Source organism: Rousettus aegyptiacus, unplaced genomic scaffold, assembly GCF_014176215.1.
Source record: "Rousettus aegyptiacus isolate mRouAeg1 unplaced genomic scaffold, mRouAeg1.p scaffold_m13_p_2, whole genome shotgun sequence".
Taxonomy (NCBI): Eukaryota; Metazoa; Chordata; class Mammalia; order Chiroptera; family Pteropodidae; genus Rousettus; species Rousettus aegyptiacus.
In genome coordinates this window covers 21,826,648-21,840,079 of record NW_023416295.1, presented here as the reverse complement: position 1 = coordinate 21,840,079, position 13,432 = coordinate 21,826,648, and the positions used below count along the sequence as shown (strand labels likewise).

General features: G+C 37.2%; 1 protein-coding gene across 6 annotated transcripts in view; it reads right to left on the bottom strand.

Moving 5' to 3' along the window:
• PLEKHM3 (pleckstrin homology domain containing M3) overlaps positions 1–13,207 on the bottom strand; it is a 164,732-nt gene extending 151,525 nt beyond the window's left edge. For 5 of the 6 annotated variants that reach the window (XM_016135036.2, XM_016135037.2, XM_016135034.2 and 2 more), the window contains exon 1: positions 13,068–13,207. The gene's annotated coding sequence lies outside the window, so the exon portion shown is untranslated. Of the gene's footprint in view, positions 1–4,762; positions 4,881–13,067 lie in introns of all 6 variants that reach the window. The other variant, XM_016135035.2, reaches the window with a different exon arrangement.
• Between the last annotated feature and the right edge of the window lie 225 nt (positions 13,208–13,432).

Here is a 13,432-nt window from a genome sequence, read left to right as displayed (position 1 = left end):
CATTACCAGAAACAATAAGCAAATACAGTAAAGTCTCTGGATACAAAATCAACGTCCAAAATTCCAGTGTTCCTATTCTCTAATAATGAAGTGTCAGAAAAAGAAATGGAAAAAGTAATTCCTTTTGCAATTGCAACAACAACAACAAAAAATACCTGGGAATAAATTTAACGAAATATGTGAAGGACCTATGTAATGAAAACTACAAGATCTTATTAAAAGAAATCAAAAAGATACAAAAAAATGGAAAGGTATTCCATGTTCTTAGATTGGCGGAATCAACAAAGTTAAAATGACCATACTACCTAAATAAAGCATTATACAGAATTAATGCAATCCCCATCAAAATCCCATCGGGAATTTTTAAAGAAATAGAACAAAAAAAATCATCAGATTTGTATGGAAGCAAGAAAGACCCCTAATTGCCAAAGCCATCCTGAGAATAAAGAACAAAGCTGGAGGCATCACTCTGCCACAATTCAAATTACACTACAAAGTGACAGTAATCAAAACAGCATGGTATTGGCAGAAAAATAGATACATGGACCAGTGGAACAGAATCGAGAGTCCAGAAGTAAACCCATATTTATACGGGAAAATAATTTTTGATTAAAAAAACACAAAAACATACAGTGGAGAAGGAAAAGCCTTTTCAATAAATGGTGCTGGGAAAACTGGAAAGACACCTGCAAAAGAATGAAACTAGACTATTGTCTATCACCACATACCAAAATTAACCCAAAATGGTTTAAGGACCTGAATATAAGACCTGAAACAATAAAATGCATTGAAGAAAACAGGAATAAAACTCAAGGACATTGGACTAGGGAGGATTTTATGAATTTGACCTCAAAAGAAAGGAAAGCAAAAGCTAAAATAAATGAATGGGACTACATCAAACTAAAAAGCTTCTACTCAGCAAAAGAAATCCTCAACAAGGTAAAGAGACAACTATCTGAATAAAAAAATATATTTGCAAGCAATGCCTCCAATAAGAGCCTAAAATCCAAAATATACAAAGAACTCATACAACTCAATAACAACAAAAAAACAAATAATCCAATCAAAAAATGGGCAGAGGAACTGAACAGACACTTCTCCCCAGAGGACATACAAATGGCCAACAAATATTTGAAAAGATGCTCAACATCGCTAACTGATAGGGAAATACAAATCAAAACCACAGTGAGATGTAATCTCACACCTGTTAGAATAGCTATAATCAATAGGACAAGTAATAACAAATGTTGGAGAGGATGCAGAGAAAAAGGAACCCTCATACACTGCTGGTGGGATTGAAAATTGGTACAGCCACTGTGAGAAACAGTATGGAGGTTTCTCAAAAAACTAAGAATTGATCTACCATATGATCCAGCAATCCCGCTACTGGGTATTTACCCCCAAAGACTTGAAAACCTATATCCAAAAAGATATTTGCACACTGATATTCATAGCAGCATTATTCATAGTGGCCAGGACATGGAAGCAACTGAAGTGTCCAACAATAGATGATTGGCTAAAGAAGCTATGGTACATGTATATATACAATGGAATATTACTCAATCATAAGAAGAGGTGAAAAACTGCCATTTGCAACAATATGGATGGGCCTCGAGATAATCATGTTAAGCGAAATAAGCCAGACAGAAAAAGTTGAAAATCACAGGATATCACTATATGTGAGATAGAAACCTAAACCCAACGAATGAACAGAAGAAACAGAGACTCATGGACATGGACTATAGACTAGTGGTTACCAAAGGGTAGGGGATGGGGGAGGAGAGGGGAGGTAGATGTGGTAAAGGGGGAAAAATATAGGGGTTTGGGGGAGGGTGAAGTAGGTAAAGGGGATCAAATATACGGTAGCTGAAGGAAACTGGACTTTGGGTGGGAAACATAATAGAATATACAGATGTCAAATGATAATGTACACCTGAAAATCATATAATTGTATAATGTTGCCCCAATAAACTTTATATATATACAGTTGCTGGACTTACAGCAGCTCGAGAATAGCAATTCTACCCTATTCCATTTTTATAACCCCCATGGGGCCTAGAACTATGGCCAAAAAACAATGGGCGCTCAGTAAATATTTGTTGAATAAAAAACTGAATAAAGAGTATGTTTACAAAACACTGACACCTGTAAACGCCACTCTGGTTTTCTGGTGAAAGTATATTTGAATTCACCATAAGCTGGTTGAAGTAAAATGTGACATGCTTTCCAAAATGCTATATTGACTTAAGCTTTAAAATTTTTTCTTGGTAGAGAAAGCGTCTAAGCTATTGAAACCACTTTTAACATAACATGGCAAAGGTCAGGTAACGAAGACCTCACTCGGACCTTTTATAGAGACAAAAGCACCTATGTAGCACTTGGGGATTATTTTGTGAATCATTCCAAATCAGTAGCTTGGCTGGTCTGATTTTCCAGTGACTTAGAGCTCATGCTCTTTGTAATACCAGCAAGGAGATGTTCCTTTGAAATACCCCCAAGCAATCAATTTAAAGCATTTTTCAGTACATCTCTGTACTTAATTATTGTTTGTCACTTGCAATATCATGGACACATTTGATGCTCCAAGATGTTTTCCCAGAAACCAAACTAAAGATAAGAATGGCACTTGAAATCTCAGATTGCTTTTTATTGAAGGCAGTAATGTTATTATGCCCCTATGTCAACCACGAGATTGAAGAGCCAAGGCTTCTAATTGGGAAGACCTTTACAGAAAACCACCAGAGTTTCAATGTGTCCTGTTTTTAGAAACAAAACAGACAGACACCAACTTCAGTTAAGTGTCTAAAAATGCAGACTCCATGTTTTCTATTTCTCTTTACCTCCATGGCAAGGAACAGTGATTAAAAAACAAACCAAAGAACCATTCAAATTATCTTCATCCTAGGGCAGATGAAGAACATGAAAACTTCCATTATAAAAAGCGCATGTTGCTAGAGTCAGCCTCTTACTGCAACAGGGAATAATTGATCAGTGCATGTGGGTGCCACCTAAGCCAAGCCAGCTGGTGTGGGTTGAAAATGCGACAGACTGCAACAACAAAGGTAATAACCACCTCCGAGAAGGTACACTGAGGCCCAGATATGCAAGCCACCCAAAAGCCCTAGAGAAGTAGCTTTAGATTTAAAGATGTCATCAGCTCATATAACTATTTAGAATCTTCTACTGGAGCCTGAGTAATGGTGGTGGTATTTTCAAACCCAATACAGTACTTTTCATCCAATTTTCTCACATAACTCCTCAAATTCAGTTAACCTGAGAAAAAAATCACTTGGGTTTACTGAGAATAATCATCTTACAAGCATAGTTAACAGTACAGTTTATAAAGTGATTGATAAGCTTCTTGATAAATACATGTAGTAATCTCAACAGAGAAAACAATAAAGCAGCAGGACTATTTTAAAGATGATGAAAGACAGACCAAGATGACTCATCTATTGTCAGCAGAAGTCCCCATGGGGAAGAAAAAAAAGAGTTCCTGGAATCCTTATCTAATTATTGAGTTCTGTGGGCTACTCAAGTTCAACTACCTTTAAAGTCACCTTAAATCACTCAGGGGACTTGGTGTTGGAGGACCGTAAACAAGGCGTAAGCAGGTTGAATTCAACCCATGAGCTACCCAGTTTTGAGTTTATTCAATGGGACAAAGATGTTACAAAGGGAAGAACAAAAATTTCTGGTGCCATGAAAGGGTTCATGTCCTAGCACTGCCTTCTAAGCTGAATGACTTCCAGCAAGTCAGCCTGACTCAGGGCTTCTAGGCCCTCCTGATCTGCAAAATGGAAATCCTGTCTATTCCTGCCCCCCTCTACCTAAGAGAGTTATGGAACACAAATGTGGATAATGTATGTGAAAGTTCTTTGTAAAATCTAAAACAATTACTATTCCTATTAGAAGCTAGCTGATTCCCAACTGTACAACCATTTATACCCAACTAGCATTTACTAGAGAATAGACCAAGTACCCAAACACAATGTTGGATGCTAAGGACACAAAAGGGCTCCTGGTCTTGAAGAGCTTAAGGGGAAACAAAACAGAACCAATTGTAAAAAGGTGTCTTAACAGAAGTTCACAAATGGTGTCATGGGAACATAAACACAGAGTCATTATTAATCAAGGGACAATAGTCTTTAAGTGACAGATAATAATTAAATGACATAATAACATGTATACAGAGATGACTTCCATTGAAAGAAACCAAAGACAAAGGAAACAAACATATGAACAAAACCAAACAAAACTGCTTTAGAAATTATTCTGCTTTTGGTTGAAGCTATCAGCATAAATAGCTTCAAAGGTCCCATAAAGAGTGAGATTTAAGTGAATTAACTGCATAGCTGGAGGACAAGAGTGCAAAGGGCTCCTTCATGAGCTGCCCAAGTCTCTCTGACCCACAGAAACACCAGGTCAGTAAAAGGCCTTTATTGGGTGGCTGGGATGTCACAGGAAATGAATAATTGCCTCACTTCCTGTTGACTTTATTTCCTTAGGTCAATGCAGCTGATTTGCTGAAGGGAGACTACTTACAACTTTAACCTTCAAAGCAACAACCAGCTTATGCGTTATCACATATTTACAAAACTGGTTCCTATAGGCATTTAGGGTAAATGTACATGAGAGGTAATTAACTGATTTTTTTTCTGTATCTGCTACTTGCACCTGCTAAAAAGTGAGCCCAATTCTCTGTTAAATGGTACCTGGAGAGTACCAACCCGTGATAAGATCTAAGCAAAAGGCGTCTCACCTCTTATTTGAAAGGACAGACATATTCAGTAGTGATGGGCTGCATCCATGATTCCTCCCTCCCTTTTGGACTTAATTTGTGACAACAGCCTTGGCTACCAAGCAGCCTCTTAACAATTCTGTCAGAAAACAAAGGCAGACAAAACATTGTCTTTGACCCTCAAAGATAAGGACAAGGTAAGGCAAACAGCAAGATGAGTCTTTGTTATTTATTATGTACAACATGAAGGCCAGAAAAATCTTAGATCATCATACAGGACAAAGGAAAAGTTTACAACATATGAAAGAGAAGAGCAGGAACTATATTTTTGTCTGCAAATCTGGGTTTAAATTTCTTTTGTGATGTATTATTAGTAGCATGCAATGAATTTTCACAAAACAAATCTGCAACATGTAAACATTCTGGAATTGAGCTCTGGGATGCTGACTGGCCCATATTTAACTGCTTTGATCTGACATTAGGGTGATAGGCATCTGACGGCTGGGACTCAAACAGCTGCCCAGCAGCAGAGACTACTACTACTATAATAAAGTCTCGAAAATGTCCTGCAGAGGACTCCTTCGATGTGGATGAATACATGTTAAAGGTGGAATGATGTATTTAACAAAACGTTAAAAAGAAAATAACAGTTCTTATAACTCGTAAACCAAGACCAAGATTAAAGAGCCATAGCTCATATTTATGGAGTACTTACTAAAGGGCAGTTATGTTAAGCCTTTTATCTGCATTATGTCCTTAAATCCCCACAACTCTATTACAGAGCTGCTATTATTATCACCACTTCACAGATAAAATTGAGATTTAACAAAATGAAGTAACTTGTCCAAGGTAATATGGTCAGTAAATGGGTGAAAACAAGACTTAAATGCTCCTACAGTCCTGTGTGATAATTAACAACAAATTAATTAATTTAGGATAATATTGCTAAATTTTAACATGCAGGTGCTTTGAATTTTAGTGTCAAACACCAACAACTTTACCAAATATTTACTTTTAAATCTTTGTTTGTCAATCCCACAACTTAGAATGTCAATTGTTAAATATAATTTTTAGACCAAGAGAAATAGTTTATATTTAATTCACACACACAAAAAAATCACCTCTGTAATACTTCTGTGTTATTTTAAGTTTTCTAAGGGAATGGTGGATGAGAGGTCCCTGAACAAGCAGAATAAAAGGGTGTTCTCGAACTAAATAGCTAACCTCAATTCTCTTAGTGACCTTGGACACAATACTTGGAATGTCTACAAGGGTATAATAACTGCAACTTCATTTAGGCCGAACAAGTGCTTTTGCAAATGTTTACACAGTCCTAATTGCCCAGACCTTTTACTAATATTTCTCTAAGACAACATTTTCAATTTAGTCAATAAACAAGAACACTTGCAAAGGTGAGTGCCTTAAAAATAAATAAATTTTTAAAAAACCTGGAAATAAATATGTCAAAAGAATTAAAAGAAATATTTTCAAATTAGATGTGACTACAGATAATTCAAACACATTTTAACTATTAAAGTATGTCCAAATAAATTTCCTCCTTCTCAATCCAACTTAACTTTTTTTTGTGGAGATGACGAGGGGACAAATACCAATGTAAATGGAGTTCAGACAAAATAAGTTGACCCACAACTTTCACTCTTACTTCTTAAGTGAACTAAAGATGACACGCCCAGGGTTTCATGTGACCACGTGACAGTGAAAAGATAAACACCACACCTAACCTTTCAGTGAAGGGCAATTACTTTTGGATCACAAGATCTGGAATTAGAAGAACTGTGTTTAAACTCTCCATGTACTACTACCAGCTGTGTAATTCTGGGCATGTCATTTGAACCTGAATTTCCATTACTTCAATATAGGTCCAATAAGGGTACCTGTCCCACCTTGTTTAAAGGTTGTTTTGGAGTGTAAACCAAATGTCATAATGTAGTGCTTTGTGAACTCCAAAGCAGAGTACAGGATGCCAAAAGGAGTCATCTGGGAGGTGCCAGGGAAAGGGTCACCACATTCTTTCATCTCCTCCCATTATAAACCAACAAACTGGTGGAGAGAGTGATGACAGCAATTAGATGAGGAAGCACTATTCAAGGCAGCTTGAGTTGCCAGGCATCAGCTTTTCTGTCGGTCTCCGAGTGAAGGGATTTTGTAGTGCAAGATGCAGCATATTCAAAAGGAATATCTCTTCCCAAAGAAAAATAAATAAATAAAACCTTCCCTTGTCTCCCAAGATCCTCTACAGGTAGGACACTTTTCCGTCCTCCCTTTTTTCTTCCAAGTTCTTTAAAGAAATTTGTTCTTTATGTTTTCCGACCCCACCTCTCACCACGCATTCATTCTTCCCCAGAAGCTATCTGGTTCTGCCTCAGCTGAAACCACACAGGCCGAGATCACCAACAATTTCCTGTTGCTAAACCCAGGAGACTTTTCACTCCCCAACTGACTGACCTCTCAGCAGTATCAGATCTATTGAACACCCACTTTTTGCATGGCTCTCATGAATTTATCGACACAATCTTTTTGGTATTTCTCCTTTATTTCTGGGTGCTCCTTTCATTCCCCTCTATGAGCTCCCCTTTCTATGCCCACAACATAAATGTAAGTATTCCTCCATTTTCCCCCACAAACCTCTTGTTTAGTTCTTCTGCCCGAGTGATCTCCATTCCTGTGGCTTCTGCTATAATCTGTGGTAGATGAGAAACAGACTGTTCTCCTGTTCTATAGACTCACACATGCAACTGCCTTTTGGATGTCCTCTAACTTCTCATATGCAAAACCCGAACTCTTCATCTTACCCTCAACCTGCCCACGCTCCTGGCATTCTCCATATAGCGAAGGATATCATCTGCTCCAGAAAGGTGAACATCATCCTTGACCCTCCTGGCTTCCTCACCCACAAACACTCCAAATCAGCAAGTCATATTGATTCTGCTTCTACGAGGCCTGCCATCTATCCATTTTTCTCCTTCTTAATTGCTTACTTCAGACACCACTACCTAGTCTTACACCCTTTCGTCTTGCCTTCCACTAATCCATTTGCCACACTGCAGCCAAGGTGGGCTTTCCAAAATTAAAACCCTCTTATCTACTAGATAAACTATACACTCCTTAAAATTGCCTGTAAGAGTTCACGGCCACTTACTTTCCTGGGCTTATTTCTTTACCTCCTTATCCACACCCCAGGCCCTAACTCACAGTAACACAACTTGGCTAATTTGAATTCAGGCTGAAGGTCTCTGCTAAGGTATCACTTCTTCTCTACCTCTTACATCCATTTTGGATGTCCCTATTACATGCTCTTGTGGCACTCTGATTTTCTCAATTATAATACTTTTCACTCTGGGTAAAAATGGCCTGGTTACTTCTGTCTCCCCCACTAGACTATAAACTTCATGAAGTCAAAATTTGTGCCTGTGTTTTCAAGACTGTATTTCTCGTTCCAAGAACAAGAGCTCTGTGCCATGGCACAAAACAAGTGCTCAAATCTTACTTGCTTAATTGATGAATCAATGAATCCCTCCGAGTGGAAGAGAAATTGTTCTAGAAAAGTTAAAGTACTAATAAAAATGGACCATGAACATATGGGAGGAGATCATTTAGCTAATTTCCTGGAGCATAAAAACTCCTAGTTACATTTCTGATGTTTTTTAACCTATAATACATGTTCCCTGTTCTGTGACTGAAAATCTATATTTATAATCACATCTGCAGACCTCAAGGTGAAGTGAATATTTAGCAACTTCCTAGTTAGATAAATGTCCAAAAGTAAACTGGATAAGGCTGAACAGAACAGCTTTAGTTTGTACTGAATTATAAATTGGTTACACTAATCAAGATAACTGAACAAATAAATCTCTACCATACTCATAAATGTGGCGTATAAGTGGGGTATCCAATTTGAAATATGTAACTTAAATTAAGTTAATGAGTATCTGTAAAACAAACAAAATGTTAATGAAAAAAGCATGAGTGACATCTCAATGCAATGGCCTCTATATTTAGACTTTGGTTTTTGCTCATAACTCATGCTGCTATCAAGATTAATTACACTCAAGGACCAAATAAAGTTCTTAGCTTATTGTCAGAATGAAGGTAAATTATGTGGGTTTTTTTTTTTTATTGTCTGTCTGATAATATCTACAGTAGCCAATGAAAAAGAACAAACATCATGCATGGAATTTACCACTGGTGGTCATTTTTATTACATTCTCACTCAATAGTCAGTCCTGCGAATTATTTAGCATGTACCAGAAGCTTCAAGCTAGAATATAATTCAAAATCCACTCTAAAAGAAAAAGGAAAAAGAATAAAGCAATTCCTTGGTAGATTACCCTCCATATATTATCTTTTAAGGAGTTAACATACCCCATGAAGAAAATCATCATTTGGCTAGCAGCCAATGGGGCAACAGATACTTTCTGTACTTTTCTATAGGTGTGGGAGCATGAGGTAAAATGAAAATAGGAAAGAGAGCCAGTGAGGAAAATGAGGGAGCAGCAGTGGTCTGATGCTCCTAGAAACTGTCTAGAGATAGGGTATCCTAAAAAAATCTGCCCAAATGATGTAACCTTTTCTAGGTTTCTATTAAAATCAGGTCTTCTGAAACTAGTAATTGAAGTAGTAACCATCTACCTGCCTGCTTCTTAATATGTAATTGTATGACTAAACTTTAAGTACTAGGCTACACAAGTGATTAAACTGGAATAGTGATAAACTGGTATATCGAGGATCTAAAAACATTCAATAAATATTACTTTTGTATGTTTTTTTAATGTAGATGTTACTGGATTGGGTCCAGCTTGGTTTTCCTAGTCATAACATGAAAGGGTTTTTTTTTTGTTTGCTTTGTTTTGGTTTGGTTTGTTTTTTTGCAAATGGTCACATATCTATTATAGTTCTTTATTTTCCACTTGTATAATTATTGTAGGTCTACAACCCAAAGTCTAAAATTCATCAGTCTATGAGAAAAAAATATTTTTAATAAAAATTCAACCATGCACCTTCTTTTTCCCACTATTTCAATATGATATTTAGTGATCCTTCTACCACAAAGCTGTCACTGATTACCCCATCGAGAAATAATTCATCCAACTTTATTTTAAGCTTTCCAACAGTATTTGTCATTTCATATCTCATAGTTTTGATTTTAAAAATCACTTTCTGCCACATATTTAAGTTGCTTATAGATTTTTATGTTCTCCATTATTTGTCTGGACAATGTTTCAGCTTCACTGTATTCCCCAGAAGGCAGAAACTTAACAGCTTTCAAAATAAGGTTTGACTATTGCAATTATAAACAACTACCACGTTTGTTGTTCACCATTTTGAAAATACAGAAAAGTATAAAAAGGAAAATAAACAATGCCTATTCACCCTCCCCAATGGGTGATCCTTTTGGCCCCTTTCCTAGTTAAGTAGATCCGTTTTTTAAACATAGTTGACAGCATACTGTAGATACAGTTTTCCATCCTACTTTTCTCCATTCCCCCAACACCTTTCCACAGTTAAAATTTTTCATAAATATCCTTTTAAATGTCTGTGTAAAACCATATCTTTTGATGATACCATAATTTATTTAAGCTGTTCCTCTGTTGGTGGGCAATTAGACTATTCCCAATATACAACTTTTCTCATTAAAACCATTTAAGCATGTGTGAACATTAACTTTTAAAATATTTCTCCTAAGTTCCTTTGGATACATTGCTAGAAGTGGAATTACCGGATCAAAGGAAGGAGCATTAGTAAGGTTTTTCATACATTCAGCCAAAGAGCTTTTCGGAAACCTTGCATACCCCTCATGGCATCTGAGATGGTCTGCTCTACTGCACACTAACTCATGTGGAGGGTCATAATTTTTAACAATCCACGTAAATTTGATAGCCAGAAAAATGGTATGTTGCTGTGGTTTGTTTCATTTCTTTGATTAATAGTAAGAGAATGTATTTTCCCATGTCTATTAGCCATTTCATTTTCTTCTATGGATAGCCTGTTCCTGTCTCTTGCCCATTTTTCTGCTAGAGTCTGTATTACTTTTCTTTCACTACATAACATGTTTTCACAAACTTAGTAGCTTAAAACAATACCCATTCACAATTCTGAAGGTCTCTCTGGGCAGGCTTGGTTGCATCCTCTGCTCAGGGTCTCTTTGACAAGGCTGAAATCAAGGTGTTGGCCAGATGGGGCTCTTAACTAAAGGCTCTGTTAAAGAATCCAGTTATAAGCTCATTCAGTTTGTTGGCAGATTCCAGTTCCCTTTAGCCCCAGCTCTAAGGTTCCAGTGTCCACGCTGGGCTACCCTTAGCAACTCCAGGCCTCTAGCATTTTTCAAGGTTGTCCCCATTCCTTCTTAAGTGACTCTTCTATCTTCAAAACAGCAACAACATGTTCAGTCCTTCTCAGGCCTCAAACCTCTCTGATTTCCCTAGCCAGAGAAAATGTTCCACTTTTATGGGCTCCTGTGATTAGTTTAGGCCGACCCTGATCATTTCCCCATCTTAAATTTAACTGTGCCATATAACAACATAATCAAGTGACTTTTCATCATATTTACAGGATTAGGACGTGTAATCTAGGTATAGGGGCATTTCTAGAATTGTGCCTGCCATAGTCTTTTAGGTATTATTTATTATAATTGTGCTCTTTATGATGTCTTAATTGCATGAATTTACCAAATAAATGAATCTTACTGCATGACTCCAATCTTACTCTGATGACTCCAGAAGTTGCATTTTCACAATGGCAAAGGCAACAGTTGATGGGGCTGCTATGTGCTAATAAAGATTTTGAATACATAATTTTGCTAACATTGATACTTTTCAAAATTTTTGAGTGTGGGGAAATACGTGTTATGTAAAATTTACCACCTTAACTATTTTTAAGTATAAAGTTCAGTACCGTTAAGTATATTCACACTGTTATGCAACCAATCTCTAGAACTCTTGATTTTGCAAAAGTGAAACTCTGTACCCGTTTAACAACTCTCCATTTTGCTCCACCCTCCAATTTCTGGCAACTACTTTACTTTCAAATATTTTTATTTTATATATTTATTAATAAACACACATATACCAATTACTACATTCACTAAGTACTTTAAAAATATTAACTCGTTTAATCCTCACAACAATCTTATGAGATCAGTACTTTTATTATCCTCATTCTACAGATCAAGAAATATAGCGAGTAAAATGTCCAAGGCTGTACATTAGGAAGTGGCCAAGAAGGAATTCAAACATAGTCTGGCTTTATAGTTCTTGCTATGAACCATTACATTGTGAAAATAATCATTGTAAAGACAAACTCTTCAGGCAAAATAGTATTTCTTTGATGTTCCCTATTTAAAAACACTTCTTATGTTCAATTTAACTGAATATTCTTCCACTAACTAAAATTAGACTATGTAACCAAGGTGATACATGTCTCCTGACCTTTTAGCCCAGTTATGGTTAGGGCATGTTCATGAAGTTAATGAAACAAAACTGCCTTGTTATTTTTTTTAGGTACACCGATTTTAACTTACATGTGGTTATTTTATAATAAAATATCTTATGGATGAATACAAATCACAGTTTACCAGGACTACTGAAATTAAAATATTAAAGAAAAAAAAAACAGGTGTTTCTTTTTTCCGAGGAAAAACTTCCAAATAAGTTTACAACGCATAACTCAATCTCATTTTAACTTGGTAAATCCAAACCTGTCCTGCTTTGCAAACTATAAATCTAGATCAGTCTTAATTTGTCATTCATTTGCATACCTCAGCAGTAACTTATTTTGTCTGCTGTTTGAGAAGTGAGTCTGAAATTTTCTTATCCTGACTTTTTAAGCTTAGTAATGCTCATAGTAGACCAAATCATGCTTGTCATCAGTCACACAGTGTCATTTACTATCCATTAAAAATGAGCAGAGTCAACAGAAGGAACAATTCTTGTTTCTCTGTGAGCCTTAGCTCGATGTGAGTTAAAAGCTCTGCTGTGGTTTGTCTTCCAGGACCCAGGGGAAGAAGTAGGGAGGAAGGGAGCGGGGGTACTAAAAACGACGCGCACAGAAAAAGATCTGCTTTTTCAACTGCTTTCTACTTATATACCTGATTCATAAAAATAAGCGGACAAAACATCATGTAATCGCCCCTCACCCATTATCCACTGCATTGTAGTGCAGTCTCCAGAATGAAATGAAAACGAGAGCATGGAAGAAACAGCAAAATCACCGCTACCCTAGGGAGCTTCTCAGATATTTACAAGGCTGTCATCCCCACACCCTTCCCATAATGAAGAACCAGGCAGCACAGAAACAGGCAGATGCTCACCTGGCCACCGCTGCTTCTTTCCCTTCACCTGCGGGGCCTGCAGTCTACTCCTGACTGGGGCTGGGCTTCAGGAACCCGCCCGCTTCACCATGACAGCCGAGAACCATCTCCGCCCCGCTTTCTGTTTACAAGCGCTTCTCGCGGTCCCACACTTAAATGCTTCCCCCCAGCAGCTCGGGAAGCGAGACCCACACACACAAGGTTCCAGTTCACGAAGATGTCTTCCTGCCCAAAGACCTAGAGGCCAGGAGAGTCCTCCTGACCGCACCCACCTAGCCCCCTTATCTCTTTGTTTTCTTATACAGTTTTTATCACACGCATTTGAAAACAATGGATTGTGCCAAGGAGTCTCCTCATTGCTCTGC